Here is a 9,838-nt window from a genome sequence, read left to right as displayed (position 1 = left end):
AGTCGCACCGGTAGTGACGTCATGGCTGTCGCCGGCCAACGAGCTGGTGTTTTTTCAATGTATGCTTCAGACACGGGTCACGACGAGGCATTCCCCATAGCGACCCCTAGAGGACTCAGTGTCTCGTTCCCTACTCAGGGAACCATGGTTACATAAGTAACCTGAGACGTTTGTTCTTAACATCATGCAATTAAGGTTGAGATTTTGATTAGCATATGTGACCCTGGACCACAAAACCAGTCTTAAGTCGCTTGGGTATATTTTAGCAATAGTAAAAAAAAAACTTTGTATGGGTCTAAATTATCGATTTTTCTTTTATGCCAAAAATCATTAGGATATTAAGTAAAGATCATGTTCCATGAAGGTATTTTGTAAATTTCCTACCGTAAATATATCAAAACTTAATTTTTGAGTAGTAATATACATTGCTAAGAACTTCATTTGGATAACTTTAAAGGCGATTATCTCAATATTTAGATTTTTTTGCACCCTCAGATTCCAGATTTTCAAATAGTTGTATCTCGGCCAAATATCGTCCTATCCTAACAAACCATACATCAACGGAAAGCTTATTTATTCAGATGCTTTCAGATGATGTATAAATCTCAATTCCAAAAAATTGACCTTTATGACTGGTTTTGTGGTCCAGGGTCACATATTTGGTGTGCTCTGTGTGTGTGTTCATTGATCAGCGCTTATATGTGAAAGTTTTGGTGGAATGGACTTTCAATGGAGGGACAAAAATTGCTCAGGTTTCATCTTAATTTGTGTTTTGAAGAGGAATGAAAGTCTTATGGATTTTGGATTGTTAACAGAATTTTCTTTTTTAGGTGAACTATCCCTTTAAGTAGTTTATCTCTGAAAATATGAATTAAAACAGACAAATGAGATGATTTTGATATATAAATAAAAGCAAGAAAACGAATGTGGACAGCTGAGATGATTTGCTTGGAAAATTTGATACAAATATTTGAGTTCACATTGAAAGCTCCGACTTTTGATTTCAGACTCTGTGGTCTGAACAACATTGTTCAGATCTTTTTTGAACACATCTCCAATCTCAATTTGCTCTCCTTTAGTCTCATTTCTGTCTAGAAGAATCTTGCTTGTGCTATGCCTGACCGAAATTGTTGCATTAAAACAACATTATAATATTTACTTGTTCCTATTCTTCACATCTGTAACGAGCTGTCATCACAAATCCTACTTTAGCACAAGTGTCAATGCTCTCAGCTAATTATAAAGAGCTGTAAAAGAACCTTGTATCCCTGGATGCAATAATGAGCTCACATGGATGCGATAGATAAAACCCATCTGTTCCTGTTATTAATGCCTCAACCATAAGTTGCGTCACTCATTTTTGGAAAACCAGCCATAACCATTTGGCATGGTGGGGAATGAATCGTCTCTAATTAGGTTTTGCCTAGCTGGCTACTACAGTTTTCAGAGGTGTGGTTACCAGATAAACAACACTATCACTGTTACACAACGGCATACAATCTCCCTATGAGAAAACGCAGTGGCTGTAGCTGCCGCATGAGTGGATTACAGGAGAATGCACTGAAGATATCCACTAACAGCAGCAGAGGTGCTGAGAGAAAATCACAAAAGCAACAGAGTAATGTGGATGTCAATGTTGTAGCTCATTATGTTTGCCATTTGGACGGCGGGTGAAGATAGCTTCATCCACGGCTTGTTATTCCTTGCTGTTTTTTTCAGTGCTGTTGGATCTGAGTGTTTTTGTGGCATAATAATGTTGATTAGAAATTTCAACTCATCTTATTTTGAATGGTGCTACATATAAAAATTGCCATTGATATTTAAATGATTATTTTATTATATGTCCAGGTTCAGGTCAATGACAAAAAACTGTGTCCATGATAAAGAAAAGGAAAAATCTTTTGAAACACATCATACATTTTTAAGAAATGTTTAAATGTAATGAGTCATGACATACTAATATGTCATGTGGTGTAACTGTCAAATAAAAACAAAACAAATTGCATTATTATTTATTTAAATACATAAGTAAACAGACCTTAATCATTATTTAAGAAATAAGATATTGAATATATTTTTCAAGATAAAAAAATATATATATTTTAACTAATATCTTGTGAATTACTAATTCATAAGGTTTCAGGGTGTCATGCCACATGACATGTTACACCAGAACTGACCTTTCCATGTCAAATTATCATATATTTTAAGAAATTTATTGAAACACAGTCTTAAGGGTCTGAAGGGGCCTTCTCTACAAATTTTTGCTTTATTTTTATTTTTTTCTGCATGTTTCTGTATACTACTGGTTGTACCACATGACTTTCTGTCAATGAAGCTTCTTTAGTACAATTGTATCACCCTGAAATATTTGACTGTATGCCGCAAAAATCAAAACGAACTTTCTTTCTTTTTTTTTAAATAACAACACAATCAACATGTTTATGTATTTTATAAATAAATTATTAGATTCTGAAATAAATTCATCTCAATCAGCATTTCACCACAAATGCTGTCAGTATTGTACTGAACCCAAAATATAAATTGAAATGTCAACTCACATTGCATAAATGCTAAATAAGAACAAGCTTTGCAATTTTATTTCTAGCAGTCGTCAGTATTTAATGAGATAACCTCCTTTAAGGTGACTCTTTTGTCCAACCAGAAAAGGTCATTTGAAGCATAGAGTGTCTCTGATGGCTGTCCAATCATCTGAGGAGCCTCTTCTACAGGAAGACACTGGAATCTCGGAAGCCTCCTTTGTAAATCCCACCCTGTGCCAGTGCACCACGCAGCTGCTATGTAAGGCTTCAGTTGTCCTTTACTATAGCTTGTAAATGACAAGTGATCTGCAAGGCATGTTTAGAAGTGCAGCGCGGAGCTGTGAAGGGCAGTTCAGTCCGAGAGCTGCGTGTGCAGCGCAGCACAGTTTCATGTTTATTTATCTGTTCACCATAGATACTGCAGATCTAAACCACAAGCATGAGGCTGCGTATCTTCTACAAAAACAAATAAAGAAGTCACACTGTCCAGGCTGCACTGTCAGCCGCTGGAATTTTCCAGGCTAATTATTTCATTACTTATAGAGCTATCCAATTCATTTGTGTTGCCAGAAACATACCTATCAATTTCCATGGCCGGCCTTGATGCAGTAATCACATTAGCATTCATCTTTCTCCCTTACACAAACACAGGCAACTCCCAGCACATCCGTGCCAGTCACTTACTCTAAAAGCCTCTTCAACCACTCATGCTGAGGACACGGCAACTTCACTGAGCAATTTCTCTTGTGCGCCATCGCTGCAGTTCATGATTACATTCAAATGGAGTTTAGACAAACTAGAAAAAGATTTCACTCTTTTACAACGACGGGGTGGCCAATCTGAAACCGGTTCTGGACCTTCATACAAGGGATGGGTCACAATAGTCGACTAGTCAACTAGTTATCCAACAAATGACAAGCTGATAAGTGAGATCGTTTTAGAGAATTACAATGTCGTAAAAAAGCAATTAAATGATAACAAATTGTCATTAAATGTGGGTAAAAACAGTAAGAGTACATTACACTCTGAAATTTATCAAATCAACAGTATTTGTGTAAAATAAAAATTGCACATTAACTACCACAGTTCAGGGTTATTATAGTTAACTAAAACAAAATCCATAAAAATGTTGAAGTAAAGACAAAATAACTAAAACTGAAATAAAAAGATTAATAAAAACAAAAACAATCTAGACATAAAAAAGCCAAAAAATAAATATACTAATTAAAAATATGAATACAATCTGTAGTAGTATCATAATAATATTAAAATAACACTGCCACAGTTTGTGGTGGCAAACAAAATGGCATCGGTTGGCTGACACAATTCTTAAATTCATCTATTTGCAAAGTTAGTACTTGACATCTATTTTTTATTTCTATGTTATGGGGAAAGACTTTCATGCCCTGAAGTTTTGATTTTATGACTTTTTTCTACATTGTTTTCTCATTGATATAGCAATCTATATGTACTTTTTAATTAAGTGGTATTAAAATGAATACATTGTACTTAAAATAATGTTTGATATGAACATTTATTACTAGAGCCCGACCGATATGGTTTTTTTGGGGCCAATACCGATATTAGGGAGGATATCGATATATTGGCCGATATTCTTTGTGTATATTATAGTACAGTAACAGTCAAAAGTTTGGACACTTTCAGATTCGTGTGTCCAAACATTTGACTGGTACTATATATAGAATACAGTATAAACAGAATATATATACATAAACAACCATGAAACAACATACAGAACTACCAAATTTTGCTATAAGTTTGATTGCATCATATAATAATGGCTGTTAATAGTGTTCATCGTCTGTTTGATTACGTCTTTAATAGATTTTTCCATACATTAACTGACAGTCACCACTGATAAGCTACTACTAAATATTGTAGAAACCTAATTTGCTGTAAAGTTGCTTTGAAACAATTTGTATTGTGAAAAGCACTATACAAATAAACTTGAATAAACACAATGATCACTCATTGTGGTGATCAAACACTTATGTAAATAATGATGTGACAGAGATACGTAATGGAGGCACGGCATTTAACAATTTAACAATAAACTTTATTATCCAAAATGAATGACATTAGTGCACTGAACAGTAAAGTTGAAGTTTATTTAACTTTAATTCAATTCAATTCCATTCAACTTTATTCCGTTGAAGTTTATTTCACTTCGAAACATTCATTCATGGATTTGTGCTACTGTCTTCACACACAGACGAAACTTACTAGAGAAGTGTGAAGTGTGACGTAATATACCTCTCTAAATAAATACAATATAAATTCACGTCTCGCGCACTTTAATGCCCTTTGAATGTAACGTGTACGTTCCCTTGGAACTGGAATCATGGCGGAATGTCATGTGAAGTCCACTTCGCAGGGCACTTACGGTCGAATAAGCCAACGCTTGAATGCTGCTGCCTGAACAAGAGACCTCCTTACTGAAGTGAAAGTGTTGATTGGTGTCACTATCTCGCGAACGCGCCGGCGGATCTCCACCAAATTCGGGGGATCCCTTCAGCTCGAGGAGCCCTCTCGAACGCCACCCTCCGCGCGTCGGTAGCCCCCCGGGATCGCTTTATCGGTCGGCGCCGGTCTGCAAATTTAACCAAACCGTAACTCCCGAACCCCGGGGGCTATCAACGCGGGGGTGGTCTCATTCGAAAGCGGGCCTCTAGACGTACACTCCATTCGCGTTCGAGAGGGTTCCTCGAGCTGAAGGGATCACCGAATTTGGTGCGGATTCGTTACGGAGATATGGCCGTTCAAAGTTTCAATGGTTTTCCATAGACTTAAGCTTTAAAGCGTTTCATCCAGGTCGCCAGTAGCAAACAATGGAGCGCGCTCTGCTGGACAAACTAAGTAATTACACCATTTCATGCATTTTATCTGCATTATACTGTATGTTCTGTAAAAAAAAAAATTCATATCGGCGGCATATTAGCCGATACCGATATATCGGCGACAGGCTCATATCGGCCGATAATATCGGCAAAACGATATATCGGTCGGGCTCTATTTATTACACTATTTAAATAGTCAAATAGAGACATTTCTTAACTTTTGCTGATTTTGCTGATTGGTTTAAACAAATATCAAGATCCCTTCAATCTGTTCTGTGCACTCTGATGTTTTTGATCACATGAGTGCTTTCTACATAAACACCCCCTATGAAACATGCCAGTTTGGGATCAGGAACCAGAAAACAACCTGAAACCAGCCTAATTATATGGGGTTTCCAGTTAAAAAATTTGACTAGTTGTTCAGCCAAACCCCCAAATAGTTGATTTTTAAAAATATATATATAATTTGCAAATTGCTACTCTGCAGGACTGTTTGTTTGTGTATGTTTGTGGCCAAGTTACATAGTAACTGTCAGTCAATGGAAATGTAGGTTGGAGAACCAGCAAAACCACCAAATTGAGAACCAGCACCATTTTGGTAGAAACTGGTCAAAGAAGTGGCACTTGAAAAAGCAGCAGTGAGGTAAAGAATGGCTCTCAGACCAATGAGATAGTCCCCATTGACTGAGGGGGCTGACTGTTGTCTGGGGAAAGTGAAGCCGTTCCAGTTCAATACTCAGGAAAGGGCAGCGGAGACACAGAGACTTCTAAGAGAGCATCCGTGTGAGACAAATGCTGCTTTATTTAATGTCTGACCTAATCAATAACACTATATTACATTCTAGAGTCAATAGATCAAACCTTCATTGAAGCTCTGGGAGAAAACACCACTGGATTTGATGAAAAGCTCCTCATGATCAGCAAGATATCAATGCCATCTAATTATTATTATTTATTTTTTTGGTGCTATAAAATAATTTCAAAACCACAAACCCAGTACTAAATGAATGAATCATACATTATTATTAATTTATTTATTATTATTTGTATTATTTTGAATAGCATTTTTTTTGTGAGGCAATGTAAATATATTATTTAACTAATATGACAGCAGTACATTTGGTTACAGCAAAAATAATTTTAAATGTCAGATAAGGTAGGAATATCTCTTTAAGGTAACAGTTACAATAGTTAAGGTTACAATAATTTGTTTTAAATAATCCTAAAATGATTAAATGAAAATCCTCCTAGATTACACTAAGAATTAAACAAAATCCTACTGATGAAATGTCCTCATTTTATCTATACACATAGATATAATACAGTTCTATGTATATACAGTACACAATTAATACTTTTTTTCAGCATTTCGAAATAAAGCTGTTTTTTAACTTTTTTTATTCATCAAAATTGGATCACGGTTTCCATGAAAATATGAAGCAGCACAACTGTTTTCAACATTGATAATAATAAATGTTTCTTGAGCAGCAAACCAGAATATTACAGTGATTTCTGAAGGATCATGTGACACTGAAGACTGGAGTAATGATGCTGAAAATTCAGCTTTGCATCACGGGAATAAATTACATGTTAAAATACACCAATATAAAAACAGTTCTTTTAAATTGTAATAATATTTCGCAATATTACAGTTTTACTGTATTTTTCATCAAATACACACAGCCTTGGTAAGCATAAGACACTTCTTCCAAAAACATAAAAAATGAACTGTGGTGTGTATATATATATATATATATATATATATACAGTATTGTCAGCTAAGGTAATCCATCATTAATAAAGGAAAACTGTGTGGCATAGTATTTAGCTGTCTGATCCCTGTTACACGTTAGAAGCACCTGCTCCATCAAGGTTAACTACAGTCAATACAGAATCCATTATCTCTGTCAGTTTGCAGTGTTTTCATACCACAGGAAAGATATACTGCATTTAATTAAAGCGCTTCCTCTACGTACCCCTTGAAGTCTACATTATTTCACATTAGTGAGCCGGTGGATTCCCTCTGGACAAAACTGATTATTATTTCATTAGATCTAGCTCGTTCTATTTATGGACTTTAATCTCAGGCGTGTCAGGCCCATTTTTCTTACGAAAGATCATTAGTGGCGAATCAACAATGTCATTTTATAATAATATTTCCAATATCAATTTGCTTTTATCTTGTAGATTTCATTATCATTGTTCCTGTATTGATCTGGTGCTGTACCTGACTTTATAAGATTATTCATCATTAAATAAGCTACATTAGTCAGAACATCACGGATAAAGTGTCTCACACTGATTTAACTGTTTACAAAGGGCTGTCAAAATGATACTGACAGAGTATTCTGCTTTGTCTTTTTAAAAGAAGCTCAATGTCCTCAAATTCCATCTAGAACTTTTTAAACACTATTTTCATTATTAGGCTACATAGAACAATAAATAGAGACTAAATGAACACTTCTAGAAAGTATGTGGAAAAGACTTTTAAAATTAAAAATACATAATCAAAATTAAATATTACAAATATAAAAGGAAATTAATAGAACATTTTCACACTACCATTTAAACTACACTGTAAAAATTTGATAAATTCCAGGAGTATGTTTTAAAATAAAATACTGTTTTAGTGTTTTTACTTCAACATTTTGTGTTTAATTCAGTGTGTTTGCTGTAATTACTAGAGTGAAAATGGTTTCAAACGAAATCCTACATCATTATTGTATTGAAGGAAAAAAGTTGATTAAAAATGGACCTAAGATACAGATTTTCCCCTTATACGTTCATGCAAATTTTAACCTAAAATCTGATTTTAAAAATTCCGTGAACAAGTTTTGCGTCAAGTACGCACATGCAAACATACAGAAAATGACAACTCATTTAAATGCTGCACTGAAGCTTCTTGCAATTCCGTACCATCTCACGATACGAGATGCATCAGTCTGCGCCATCAAAACTAAGCAGCATAAACACAAAATAACAAATCCATTTGTGTGCAGCTCCTTAAAAGCTCTAGCCGGTGCCAATAGAGGATAATGGAATCTTGCTCTCGAGAGCTGGCGATGAAAAGCACTTGCTGCTGGAAGCTTTGCCTCGCTCACGTGTACCTCAAGGTGCAGCGTCCTGCCTTTCCTCTTACATGCTCAGAAACCCAAGCAGGCAATGTCTCACAGAGAGCTCAGCCAGAATCTAAAGACAAGTTTCCATTCTGGTAGCGAGCAGAACCCAGATGTCATGCGACACTGTTAGACACACTCATCGGGATACAGTATTCATGCACATGCCATGCGTGTGTGTGTGTGTGTGTAGTGCACTCACCAGCGATCCGCTCTCAACTGCACTGCTGCTTCTGTGAGCTGATGCCAGTGAGTGTGTTTGTTAAGCCTGGTTTCTCCCGCTTGCTCTCGCCCTGCCCAACCGCTGCAGAGCCCTCCACCGCTCAAGGAACAGCCCACCGGAGACACATGCAATGTCACATGCACCGCCACACTGAGCGCTTCCACATGGCGCAACACACAAGCACAAATTTCGATGGACGAATAAAGAACAATTCCTGCATACCAAGTGGCCGTCTTAAAGACGTCGCATGGGTTTAGGCTGAATGCTGCTCTCCATTACAACTCCCTCCGGACCGCTGGCCAAGTCAAGCAGAAGCAAGCCATTAAGGAGAGCAGGCTAGCGTTCACCTCTTCCCATCATCCCTCATCACTCGCTGTGCCTCTGTCCTCCAGTATCTTTCACTCGCTCTCCGCTTTTGACTGCAGCCCTTCACCGGGAGGTGTTTGTGAGTGACATCACTCCGAGGATTTCCTTTTGTTCCGCAGACAGATCACTTCTCTCCCTCTCTCTCTCTCTTTCTCTCTCTCGCTCAGAAACGCACAGTGCTGTGAGCTATTTTTAGTAACAGAAAAAAACACAGCACGACTACAAAGCAGTATGTTGCTATACTGAGAAAAATACAGCAAAAATGGAGCCCAAAGTGGCTGCGGATTATGAAAAGGTGCCTGCTGTGGAAAAGAAAATCACAAGGGAAATCCATTTTGTCTGGATAGATTCTCCTAGAGTACAATGAGGCAAATGGAGACTTTAGCTCATGTCTACTGCTTTTCAGGGTATTCTCTGGAGCATAAAACCCAGTAATCTCTCAATAATGCCACGAACTCAGATTTGTGCTCAAGATATTGTACAAGAAATCTGCAATCAAAAGTCTTCTCAATATTAACTCAAATTATTGCAAGAACAAATGATCCAAGCTATACTATCTATATTAATTTCATAGATAATACCCTTTCTTTGTTAATAACTGTCTAATTTGCAACTATTTTTATTTCTCCCAAAGAAATTCAGGAATAAAAAATAAAATGAAAAGAAAGAAAGAAAGAATGAATGAATGAATAAATAAAAAAAAAATTAAAAAAAATTAAATTAAATTAAATT

The 9,838-nt window shown here is 36.4% G+C and overlaps 1 protein-coding gene across 1 annotated transcript in view; it reads right to left on the bottom strand.

Moving 5' to 3' along the window:
• The window catches only part of LOC107670897 (diacylglycerol kinase eta-like), a 54,276-nt gene extending 45,503 nt beyond the window's left edge, over nucleotides 1–8,773 (bottom strand). Inside the window, exon 1 of the mRNA XM_016463704.1 lies at nucleotides 8,720–8,773. The gene's annotated coding sequence lies outside the window, so the exon portion shown is untranslated. The remainder of the gene's footprint in view (nucleotides 1–8,719) is intronic.
• Between the last annotated feature and the right edge of the window lie 1,065 nt (nucleotides 8,774–9,838).

Source organism: Sinocyclocheilus anshuiensis, unplaced genomic scaffold (genome assembly GCF_001515605.1).
Source record: "Sinocyclocheilus anshuiensis isolate Anshui unplaced genomic scaffold, SAMN03320099.WGS_v1.1 scaffold1366, whole genome shotgun sequence".
NCBI lineage: Eukaryota > Metazoa > Chordata > Actinopteri > Cypriniformes > Cyprinidae > Sinocyclocheilus > Sinocyclocheilus anshuiensis.
This window is presented reverse-complemented; position numbering and strand designations above follow the sequence as displayed.